Source organism: Eulemur rufifrons, chromosome 27 (assembly GCF_041146395.1).
Source record: "Eulemur rufifrons isolate Redbay chromosome 27, OSU_ERuf_1, whole genome shotgun sequence".
Taxonomy (NCBI): Eukaryota; Metazoa; Chordata; class Mammalia; order Primates; family Lemuridae; genus Eulemur; species Eulemur rufifrons.
The window spans coordinates 18,913,663-18,925,665 of NC_091009.1; positions in this window are offsets into that span (position 1 = coordinate 18,913,663).

Sequence of the window (12,003 nt, forward strand, 5' to 3'; positions counted from 1 at the left end):
CCCATTAAGCTTCTTATCTCTTCTATCATCAGCATAGCCAATTCCCTGCACTCAAGTCCTACTGTTCTAAATATTCAATGGCTTTTATTTCCTGGCAGACTATGACTGAGATACCAAACTAAAAATCACAATCTCCTGAGGCTATATCCATTTTTCATTCATTTCAGATGCTTATTTCTCAATTTTTTTTACCACATCTTTTTGATGTAGAATTGTATTAAATATTTTTCTTCCTCTTCTAAACAACACTTTGGATTTGGAAGGACAGAGAGAAGAACAATGGAGGGTGGGCAGCTCTCTATAAGGTACTATAATTTCTGCTTAACTTTCTATATCCTGGAGTTCCACTTTTTTCTACACAGCAGGGCACATATTTTTGGAGAGGTCGCACACACCCAGGGACATGATGTCATCATGCACATTGTGTTACAAACAGATTTAATAATGCATCGTTGCATCTTAAACCCTGAGATGCAATGCTCTGCTCCAGCAGCCAAACCCAGGATCTGTCTGGTAGACCCGTTAGTCAACGACCCCAAGAGCTCAGCATATTTCTCCCTGTTGAGATAGACCAGAAATGACTCTTACAGACCTAGAGCTCAGTTTTAAAACACACCAGTGATGTCATTACTATGAGTGGTTTTTATTTTTTTATTCTTTTTGTCTCTTCTTTCTCTACTTCTCTTTATTTCTCCCTCCTCTCTCCTCCTTCTCATTCACGTGCTTCTCAAACCTTATCTGAGATCAAGTAGCTTAAAAGAAGTACATACACATGCTGGAAAACTGTTGGAATTTTTCACAGGCCACCCAATCTGGATCCTTTTCTACCACTGTCCATCTAAGGGCTTAGCAGTTACAAAGTAGGATGCATCACAGTTTGAGGCAACCCAGTTTATTGTGGGCTACATATGACTTTTAAGGTGGCAAAAATATGCCATTCATAGGTTTTTTTAATTACTGGCCATGTACTTTTCAATGAAGAAAGTACAGAATCCTCTGTGACTCCTCTCTGTCTGTCTCCAGCCCTATCCAATCACACAGTGCTCTTACTCTTGCTTTCCAGTCTTGCTGATGACTACCTCAGGCTACTCCCACACATCCAGCGTCCTAGCCACATTCATCATTTCCTGAATTCTCCATAAAAGTCCCCGCATCTCTTTCATTGCTTGTGCTGTTTTTCCTCACTGCTTTCACTGAAAAATCTGACTTACTGTTTAACGTCCTTCACAAATGTCACTTTCTCTGAAAACATCCCAGATCCTTCTAGGGAAAGAAGGTAGATTAAATGCATGCATAAAATTGATCCTAAATCAATAGTGTATAGAGGTCTTCAAGGATAAGACGATAAGAGGTTGGGCACGGTGGCTCACCCCTGTAATCCTAGCACTCTGGGAGGCCGAGGCAGGAGGGTCACTTGAGGTCAGGAGTTCCAGACCAGCCTGAGCTAGGGTGAGACCCTGTCTCCACTAAAAATAGAAAAAATTAGCGGGGTGGTGGCGCATGCCTGTAGTCCCAGCTGCTGGGGAGGCTGAGGCAGGAGGATCACTTGAGCCCAACAGTTTGAGGTTGCTGTGAGCTAGGCTGACACCATGGCACTCTAGCCTGGGCAACAGAGGCAGACTCTCGTCACAAAAAAAAAAAAAAAAAAAAACCAACAAAAAAACACCACACACACACACAAAAAAAAAAACTTTAAAAAGAAAGAAAGAAAGGTAAGAGAAACAAGAAAGAAGAAACAAATAATAATCTAGAAGCAGATGGATGAATGGTAAATGACTTAGCCACCCAAGGAATAGAAGTACTAAGCCAGCAGTAGGGAAAACTGAAAAACAACCCAAATTTGTACCACATGATCTCTAAAGATGCAGAATTTGGTCTCATGAGGTACCTTGAGAAGTAAGAGTGAAAGACAATAGATAAAATAAAAAAGATGAATTGCATGTATTTTTTAAGAAATAGGCAGATCACCAGTCTGCTAGCTCACTGTGCTGGTCCCTCCCCAGTTTATTGTGTAAAAGGAATAAAATACAAGGTCTTAAGTGGCAGCAGACATAGTTGATGGTGTGGATGTCTTACTGAAAAAATTCATCTTATGCATACTGAAAACAAACATCCCCAGTTCTCCGTGCCCACTTGGATCCCAGAACACTGGCTACCAGGCAAGATATTGGAAAAATCTTCCGTGGGAAATATTTCTTTGCTAAAAACAAAGATATAAAGGTATTGACAGTGGAGAGTCTCTATTATAGCTGCCCATTCAAATCACTCTATAGTGAAACTGAAAATTCACTGTCCCTACATGTGTACTCAGAGTATCAGATCAGCTTATGAGTGTCCTGGTCTTAAATATAAAAATTACCTTTGAGGAAAGCTTCCAAAGTGGAACATTTAGAACAGAAAAGACACCCTCTGCCCTCACCCACACACATGACACAAAACAACTTGGCTGAGACAAAGATTTGCTGAGAGGAGAAAACTTCAATAATGACAACAATTTTTATTAATATCATCAGGGAAATAAAATATTAATGTAACCATGTAATAAGAACCAGCGATTATTTTTTTAAAAAGAAAGACAAAGAAAGGAAGAAGTTTTAAATAGAAGAGAGATGAACATAATAGGACCCACACAAGAGGTCCAAAATTCAAAAACCAGGAGTTCCAGAAAGAATAGAGAAATAAGAGGAGGAAGACATTAATAAAATTATTCAAGAAAATTTCCCAAAATGGAAGGACAAGATTGAAACAGCCTACCAAGTGCCCAGCAAAATAAACAAAAATAAATCTAGATTAAGGCAACTCATTGTGAAATTTCAACAAATTGAAGATCCTTAAAGTTTCCAAAAATAAAAAAAAAAAACAAAAAAACAAATAGGTTACGTACTAAGGATCAGGAATCAGAAAGATGTTGGACTTTCCGGCAACCCTGGAAAGTAGAAGGCAATAAAACAATGCCTTCAAAATTCTGAAGGAAAATGATTTTCAGTTTAGATGTCTGGCCCTGATAAACTGTCAATAAAGTATGAAGGTAAAATAAAAATATTCTCAGACCTACAGTGTCTCAAAAACTTCTCTCTTGGAGAAAACTACTGGAGTATATGCTCATTCAAAAAAAGATTGCCTAAGAGAAGATAAGGGATCCAAGCAGTAGGAGATCGAGGACAGGAGAAAGGCAAAGGGAGTCTTCAGGATGTGTGTGCAAGGAGACACTAGACGGAGCTGCGCCCCAGGCATGGACCAGCCATCAGTCTAGATTGTGCAGCTCAGAAGGCTTTGGGAAAAATTCTGGTAAATGCAATTAAATGACAATCTAATGGCCCTGTATTTTTAAAGAAAAGATTGAGCAGGGCGCGGTGGCTCACGCCTGTAATCCTAGCACTCTGGGAGGCCGAGGGGGGAGGATTGCTCGAGGTCAGGAGTTCAAGACCAGCCTGAGCAAGAGCGAGACCCCGTCTGTACTAAAAATAGAAAGAAATTATGTGGACAACTAAAAATATATAGAGAAAAATTAGCTGGGCATGATGGCACATGCCTGTAGTCCCTGATACTCGGGAGGCTGAGGCAGGAGGATCACTTGAGCCCAGGAGTTTGAGGTTGCTGTGAGCTATGCTGATGCCACGGCACTCTAGACAGGGCAAAAGAGCGAGACTGTGTCTCAAGAAAAAAAAAAAAAAGAAATAAAAGAAAAGATTGAGACAACAAAGTGTTGGGGTTGAATTTGTGATAAGTACAAGTAAAATAAAGTAAATTTAAATATAAGAAATACATTCATTCTAGGGAAAATAAAAAGATGTGCAGGAAAGAAAAGGTAACTGCATTTTACATGACTTGGCTGGGGATACTGTTTTCATAGTGGTGATAACAGAATATTAGCCTTAACCAAACCCATAATATAATTATCTTAGAAGGGTGAAGGATAGAAGGGCACATGTGTATGGCGAAAGGAAATAGAGCAAACTCCTCATCTTCCATACGGGGAAGTCCAGAGATATAAAGCTTTAAACTGAAAAATTAAAAACAGCAATATAACCATGCCATGTTGAGACATGGAGATGAATAATACAATAATTGGCTAGAAGAATTGACATGGTTGCCCCTTGGGAAAGAAAAACTGTGGGATAAAAAGCTACAAAATGCTGGCTTTTAAAATTTTTTAAAAATTGTACAGAACTATTTGAATTTTTAAATTATATGATGTACAACATTGGTCAAAAAAAGATCACTGTCAGACGAATTTAATTTCTCACTCCTCTTTTACCCCAATGCATTGCTTAATCAGGGGACCATGGATCATGGAGCTGGATTATGGCTGCGTTGGGTGTCTATCCTCTAATAGACTTTGAGCTCCTTTAGGGCAGAGCTTTGTCTTATGCATGTTTGTTTCCTTGCTTAGCATTATGCTTGACACAGAGTTGACATTCGGTAAATATTTATGAAAGATTGTTATGGAATCTTTGGCCCTAATTTTACCATATGATATTATAGAAATCAAGTCTAAATCCTCTTCCAAATGAAAAAAATCAAAATATTTGAACACAGTTGTTCAAATATTTGCTCCTGAATCTTTTCTTCACTAGACTAAAAATTCTCAAAATGTCAATTATTTGTAGGTCATTTTAGAGTCTATTCACCATCTTGGTCATAGACCTGTAGTTAGCTCCAATGAGTTTTTATTTCTCACAAATACTAGATAAAATGTTACAATATATAGTCTGACCTGTGTAGAACAAATAGAACTCCCACCTCCCTAAATTTACATACCATATGTCTATTGATATAACCCAAAATCACATAACATTTTCTATAAACCATCTTTTCCTCTTGTAACATAGTTAGCTTATAGTCTTCTATAAATCTTCGTCTTTTTCTAATTTATTTCTGGCAAGCATCCCTCAGCCATTTTCTATGTGTACGGTTGAGTTTAAGGTTCAAACATAAGACTGTATATTTTCCTTTTTATGTATTTTCAGACCATGATTCCTGTCCATTGAGACTACTATATTAAGATCCTGTGAACCAAGGTAATAACTCTCCTTTCCAATTTCCCATGTCCTGCAATTTAAATTTCACACCTTTATAAGTTAAGTCATTAGTTAACATGTTGACCCAGTGAAAGACGAAGATTGAGGTCCTTGGGTTGGCAGCATCTGTGAATGAGTAGTCCCCAAAACTGGCCATTCAACCAATTACAAAGTCCCTTGACTCTTTATATCACTCAGAGGATGTGTTTTCACATTGTCTACAAAGGTACCGTGAAAATCCTTGTCAAACATCTTGTCCAAGTAACAACAATTATAACAAAAACAAACAACATTTATATGTTTAAGAACTACAGCTACTATATTTCTCTAATGTGCCAAATTAGTAACAACAAAAAACGGTCTTTTTCCTGCATATACTTGTCAAATGGCTTAAATGACCATGGATTTTTGTGCCTTCTCTTGGAGAGAACCTGTTAAACATTCCAAAAAAAAAAAAAAAAAAAAAAAAAAACCTGCAATGGAGAAACAATTTTAGTGTCTTTTGACACAGAACTTCCCAAATTAATTTAATTATATAATTCCTTTTCTCAAAGATCACACGTTAGTCACAGGAACACAGTTGGAAAACATTGTGCTGACCATTTTCCAGCTTTTCTAGACCTTTTCACTAACTTGGTGTGTGCTTTGCTTCTTCCGGGCCTTGGCAGTGGTTGCTCTAGTCCACCTGAATGCCTCCATCTCCTCCCTCCCTCCCACCTTCGTAGGTCTATAAACTCACCCATCCTTCCTAATTTAAGTGCCATGTATTCCAAAGAGATTATGATTATCTTCAAGAGAGGAATTTCTCTTCCATCTGAAAAATAGCTAGATTTTCATAGATATCCTCCAAGAGGTTCTAGCGGGGAGCCTCATACATTGTTTCTGTCATGGAATTTCCTCCGCTAGATTCAAAGCTCTTTAAAGTCAAAAGACTGCCTCTTCTTCATATTTTCATTCACAGTTTTTACCTATTACAATAATTTATCCACAGGTGATGCTTCATTCTGGAAGATGAAATTAAATGACCCTCTAATGGCCCTGAATTTTTAAAGAAAGATTGAGACAATGAAATGTTTGGGGTTGAATTAGTGATCAGTACATGTAAAATGAAGTACATTTAAAAATAAGAAATACATTCATTCTGGAGAAAATAAACAGTACCCAGGATGTTAGCCTTCTCAGCCTCTGCATCCAGAAGTAGGCTTAGAGATTTGAATGTTGGAGTCTGAGCATTGATAGATCTGTTGTTCTCATCTGACCAAAACTAAATAAATAAGCAAAATCGTCCAATAGCAGTGACGTGGAATATTACATATACTGGGATAAGCCCTTGAACATGGAAATGAATGAGCCAAGACACCGAGGTACTTAGTCTTAAAGTTACTTCTCCACTTCTATGGATAGACTGAGAGCTCTGGTCCAATGATTACTTATAAGCATTGTTACAGTCACTTCATGGAGATTATTTTGGCTACAAGAGACACAAACCCTGAGACTAAAGAAAGAGTAATCACATCCATGAGCTAGTTTAATAATAAATTGTTTGCTTGCCTTTCAACTGAGAGTGGTTGGATTTGGCCTCATTTTAGACTTAGCAAACATCTCACACTGCTTTTCAAATGTTTTTGATCTTCTATAACCAAAGTATGTTTAGCTAAGCACTACCCCCTTAATTTTTAAAACCCACACGTACTTTATAGGAAATGCTGCTCACATTGTTTTGACTCATTTACATGTTAAATCATCAAAATATTGTTTGGGAAGGGTGTTTTGATATCCAGGAAGACTTTTCAAGCATTTTATAAGCTGTTTTTCTTAAAAACAGGAAGCTTCGTTTTGCCAAGAATAAACAAACTGAAAGCTCAAGAGGCAGGAGGTTGCTTGAAAACTCCAAACCCGCAAGGTTGAGTGGGTTCTAAACTTGGCAACACACCTTTCCCCATCCTTTTGTTTAATGTGGTTCCTTGTCTGCCTCCCAAAACCAAATCCCTAAAGCCAGCCTGGGATGCAGGATAAAAAGGCAAACAGGAAGAGAAAATAAACAACAAATGGAGATGAATTTTAAGCCAAGCTTTATTCCCCAGGCTTCCCCCAGAGAAAGCAGTGACATTATGCACCAGGAAACCCAGGCACCACGAGTTAGTTTTTCTCAAGGTCCTCGTGCAAATTGGGTTTGAGGCCAAGCAACCAAGACGGCACTCTTCTTGCCGGCTACCGGATGCCCTTACCCTCAGCCGTCAGCCCTCCCAGTTGCAGACAGGATACACAGTTTGTGCCCCCCATTCAAAAGATGCTCCTGTTCCAAACCTTAGATCAGCTGTAAATCACCAAGCCTTGCTGCTTCCAAAAGCCAGAAAGCACCTCATCATGTGTTTTTGACTCTGCCAAAGAAAAGGGGCCTGCCCAGTTTTGATTCTGTGCAGGGCCCGAGAAAGTTTGCAATGGTGTATGCGGGTGATAGCAGTGTGGGTGGGCAACACTGAACAGCCCTGTACCACACCACAGGGAAAAACGTTTTTGGCTTCATTCATAGTCTTTCCCAAGTACTGGCAGATTCCTTTGCCTGGTACTTTGGTTCAGAGGTAGGCATCTCTGAAATTTAGGTCCACTTCCAAATCTTCTGAACAAATGCGAAGCACTCCCTGGCCTGCTTCTCCGAGGCAGCTGTTGCCAGAAACTTATCTGCATGTTTTCCCTTTTATATCCTAATTCTGAATTTAGTTTTCTTTTTACATTTGGCCCTAGAATGCAAGGAAAGGGGGAGGGCGGAATCCAACAAAAAAGTCATTTAGCCCAAGTGAACCCACAGTAAAAAAATAAAATAATCATTTTGGTAAAGCTTTTAGATTGGCATTGTAGGGCATTTCTAAGTAATACAACCATGAAGCTGAAAAACACTTAGTAGTTTCCTCATGCCATCCTTTACTCCAAATCAAATTAATACTAAATTTTATCTTTTTTTGTAAATCATGAGACACATAATTTATCTCTTCTCTCAAGTTGCCTCTGAGCCAGTCAAAAATTCCACCACATTAAAATGATCAAATATGCATATGGAATTTTCATTAGAAATTTAAGGGACATGGTTATACTCAGTTTAATTGTTAGAGCATGCTTTCCACCTGTTGCCACTTGAAACAAACTCAGTCCACCCTCAGTACTAAAATTATTGTGTTATCATACCCTAACTTCTTAGACAAGCTAAAGAGGCAAGATAACGAGATGCAAACATATTTTGTTCTTTGTGGTTTTCCACAAAAAGGAAATGTGTTCTTCTTTCTCTAAATGCATATATGAGCTCAGGACAAAACTGAGTGCTACACGTATGTCACGGAAAGTCTGAAGACTTTTAAAAGACTGTTAAAATGCCTCTGAAAGGGATAAAGTTTTTATTCCCTTTATCTTACTTTTTCTCCTTCTCTTTTAATGAGGCATAACCCTCTCTGTTAAGGCTGCTCCTATATTGGAAAAGCAATAACTGAGCAGTTCACCAGGCATGTGCAGAGAGACAATTGCAGTCCGGGGAGTTTGGGCCAATAAAAAAACTGCAGTTTGGCAGAGCAGAAACAGACAAGAGGCCATATATAGGGAGTGGAAACCACGCATGAGGGTGAGCCGTAATTTGTTGAATGGGGCTCTGCGTAGGAAGGGAATTCTGTACTTAAAGCCAATCTAGACCAGAAACAAACAAACAAACAAATGAAACAATGTACAAAACCAAATCACAAAGCTGCTGGGATGAGCCAACACTTGATAATATTAAGGTCCCCTCTTACTGTCACATGATCGTCAGGTTCCCTTTCTAGGGATTTTTATTTTGTAATTAAATCTCTGATGTTTAAACCAAGTGCATCCCTGGGCAGATCTGAAATAGGACCGTTGTGATGAGCAGGAGGGACTGTCAATGTCACAGTGGCATTTCCAAGACCATACTAATCATTGTCTATGATTAGGATGATGAGCTAGGTTATTTGGGTGGAAATGCACTCTGAAAATAAAATGCATTCTTTTAAAATTATAAATTTAAGTAATCATATAAATCCTAATCTTAACTTGTAAGCAAATTGATGAATATGGCATGTTTACGCTATTTTCCTTGTTCATTTATAAAACCGTGCTTGCCTATCTCATTGAAAATATTCTGTGTATGGAAAGAAAGAAAATCATTTTCTCCTCTTCCTAACTATCGTCTACAGCAGACAACTCTCACCTCGAAAAGAGTTTATCTCCCCACCCGAGCCAACTTTTCCTCCAGACTTTGTTTCTCTGACCAGTGTCCTTGATTCTCTCAATCATTCAAACTGAGATTATCGCTGACACTCCTCTTCCTATTCCTCTCCCACCACATCCATTCACCCTACAAATGCTGTCAGCCCGTGCTCCTCAGCATCCCTAACAGCTAGTGTTTCCCTCCTAATTGTGACTCTTGGCCTCCTCACTCAGCCCTAATCGTCTCAGGCTTCACCTCTCCTATGTGTTTCCTAACCCGGATCCCTCTTTCCATTTTTTTTCTCCGTCCAATCAAACTGAAACATCACAGCCAAATTAAACTTTTCTGATGTCTCTTTGCATGATTAATGCAGAGTTTTCAACATGGTAGTTACTTCATAAATATGTGTTCTAGAAATGTTTATCCATCTGTGACTCAAGAGCCTTTAATAACTACCCTATCCACCCATTAAGGAAAACCCAAACCCTTCATCCAGCATTAAATGCCATCAATTATCTGGCCCCTTTTATTATTTTTAAACCTCATGCCCCATGCTCCCTTCTTCAAAAATGTCACTCTAGTCTAATTAGTCTATCCATCGCTCCCCAAGTAAATAAATCATCCACAACCCTCTCTCCACATCTTGGTTTGCTCAATGCCATATGCCTAAAAGTCTTTCACTTTCTCTTCTCATCCTTCTACCCTACACATTTGGACTATCTCAGCCTGATGGACAACTTCATCTCTGCACTACTGCATTCAGCAGTCACTTAACACATGCTCTCTTTTTGTATTGTTGTCTGTCTTTTGTTTCTCAGACTACACAGAAATAATGAGGATTTGAGAATTCATTGTCTCTAATTACCTCTTTATTAATTAAAAGTGCTATCTACCTATATTACTTCATTTAAGAAATACAACCTTTGCCACAAATAAACTAAATAAATTTGAGGAGCACCTAACAAATGCCAGGTTCTCAGCTGAGTGCTTTAGACCCAACATCATGTACCGTTCTCAGAGCAACTCTGAGGGGATAAATATTCCTTCCATTTAATAATCAAGGGGCCTGGGACTTAGCAAACTTGGGAAAATGTCCAAAAATCACAATGTAGTAAGTTCTACTACCAGAATTCATTCAAGGAGTTGTAGAGATAATTAAATCAAGTAATGCAGAAGTCTGATAAGGAATACAACCTTGATACATGCTAAGTAACATTACTGCATCTAGAGGATTTTGTGAGTGATGGACTTCATTTCCTCCAGGGAAGTAGATGGCAGTGTGCTAGCCAAAGTACCTAAATGTCTTTCTACATTTTCCCCCCAACAGTTTAAGCTCTTAAGAGATATGAGATGATTTGTAGGGAGATAAATGGGAAATTTGTGAGGAGAGGAAGCATATGTTGGAGGAGCAACAGGGAGAGTACAATGCCTGAAGCACTGCTGTAAGTCTGATGATAACGGTGTGTACAAGTTAAACATGGTCCCTGCCCTACACAGAATCTATACCCTGTAGGAGGAGACAGGCACCTTATAAGAAAACATCTAATTATAATATACAATTAGGTTAATCTTGCTTTTTTACACTTAGCAGTACTTGGTTTGATTGAATAATGTAGATCAAATTTACTCTTTTTAATGGCTTATACTTTCCCATTGGTTAGATGATTATATTTATTGTACCTTTTCATCAAAAGTAGGACTAGTCTACATCTTCAAAGGGGGACTGCTGTCTCAAACGTATGTGTATGTGCAATTATGCATATCGCCATATATTCCAATAGGCTGGTGCAACTTACATGTCTAATAGCATTGTATGAAAGACTTAACCATCACTAGCGTTCATCACTTTTTTTTAGTTCTTATTGGACTGATGAGTAAAAAGTTATATCTCATTGTTACCTTAATTTTTATTTCTCTAATTACCAGAGATCTTGAGAATCATTTTATTGGTCATTTGGATTTGCTCTTCTGTACAATGCTTATTAATATATTTGGCTATTTTTTATTTTTTTTATCAATTCATAAGACTCTATGCAATTAAACTTTTTTCTCTGTGTTGTATTGTATTTCTAAATCTATCATTTGTGTACATTTTGCTTTTTATGATTTTAATATTATAAAGTCAACTGTTACTCTAACTCTTTTATAGCTTCTGAATTTCCTGTCATGGTCCCAATTAGCTCCACATCCTAGATTGAATATGTTGTTTCCTATATTTTCTCCTAACATCCTTTATTGTTTTATTTGTTTACATTTAAATCTTTACTCCATCTGGACTTATTTTGGGTAAAGTGGGAGGTCCAACATGATTTTATTAAAGAAAGAGCCAGTTACACTAGCTCCATTTATTAAATAAAGCATGATGTTCCACTATATTGGAAATGCCACTCTTTCCACATGTTAAAATCTCATTTATAGTCTGATATCTGTCACTGGACATTCCATTTGTTCCTCTCATTTATTTTTCTATTTATGTATCAATACAATATTATCATAATATCTTAATTTGATTAGAGAGAAAAACTTTACTGTAGATTAAACTGTTGCATTATTTAATAAAATTTTAAAATTCCTTTTTCTCTTTTGATACTCTTATTATTCCTATATTTAAGTCACAAGCTAACCTCAAATTCTCTTACCTTTTCCCTCAATATTTCCACCTCTTTGTATTTTTTCAGGATACTAATTTAGGTCTCAGCAGTGATCATTCTCATCTTCATGACCTATATTATTTGAGTTTAAAAATAACATTTTTTTCTTTTGGTTCCAGAA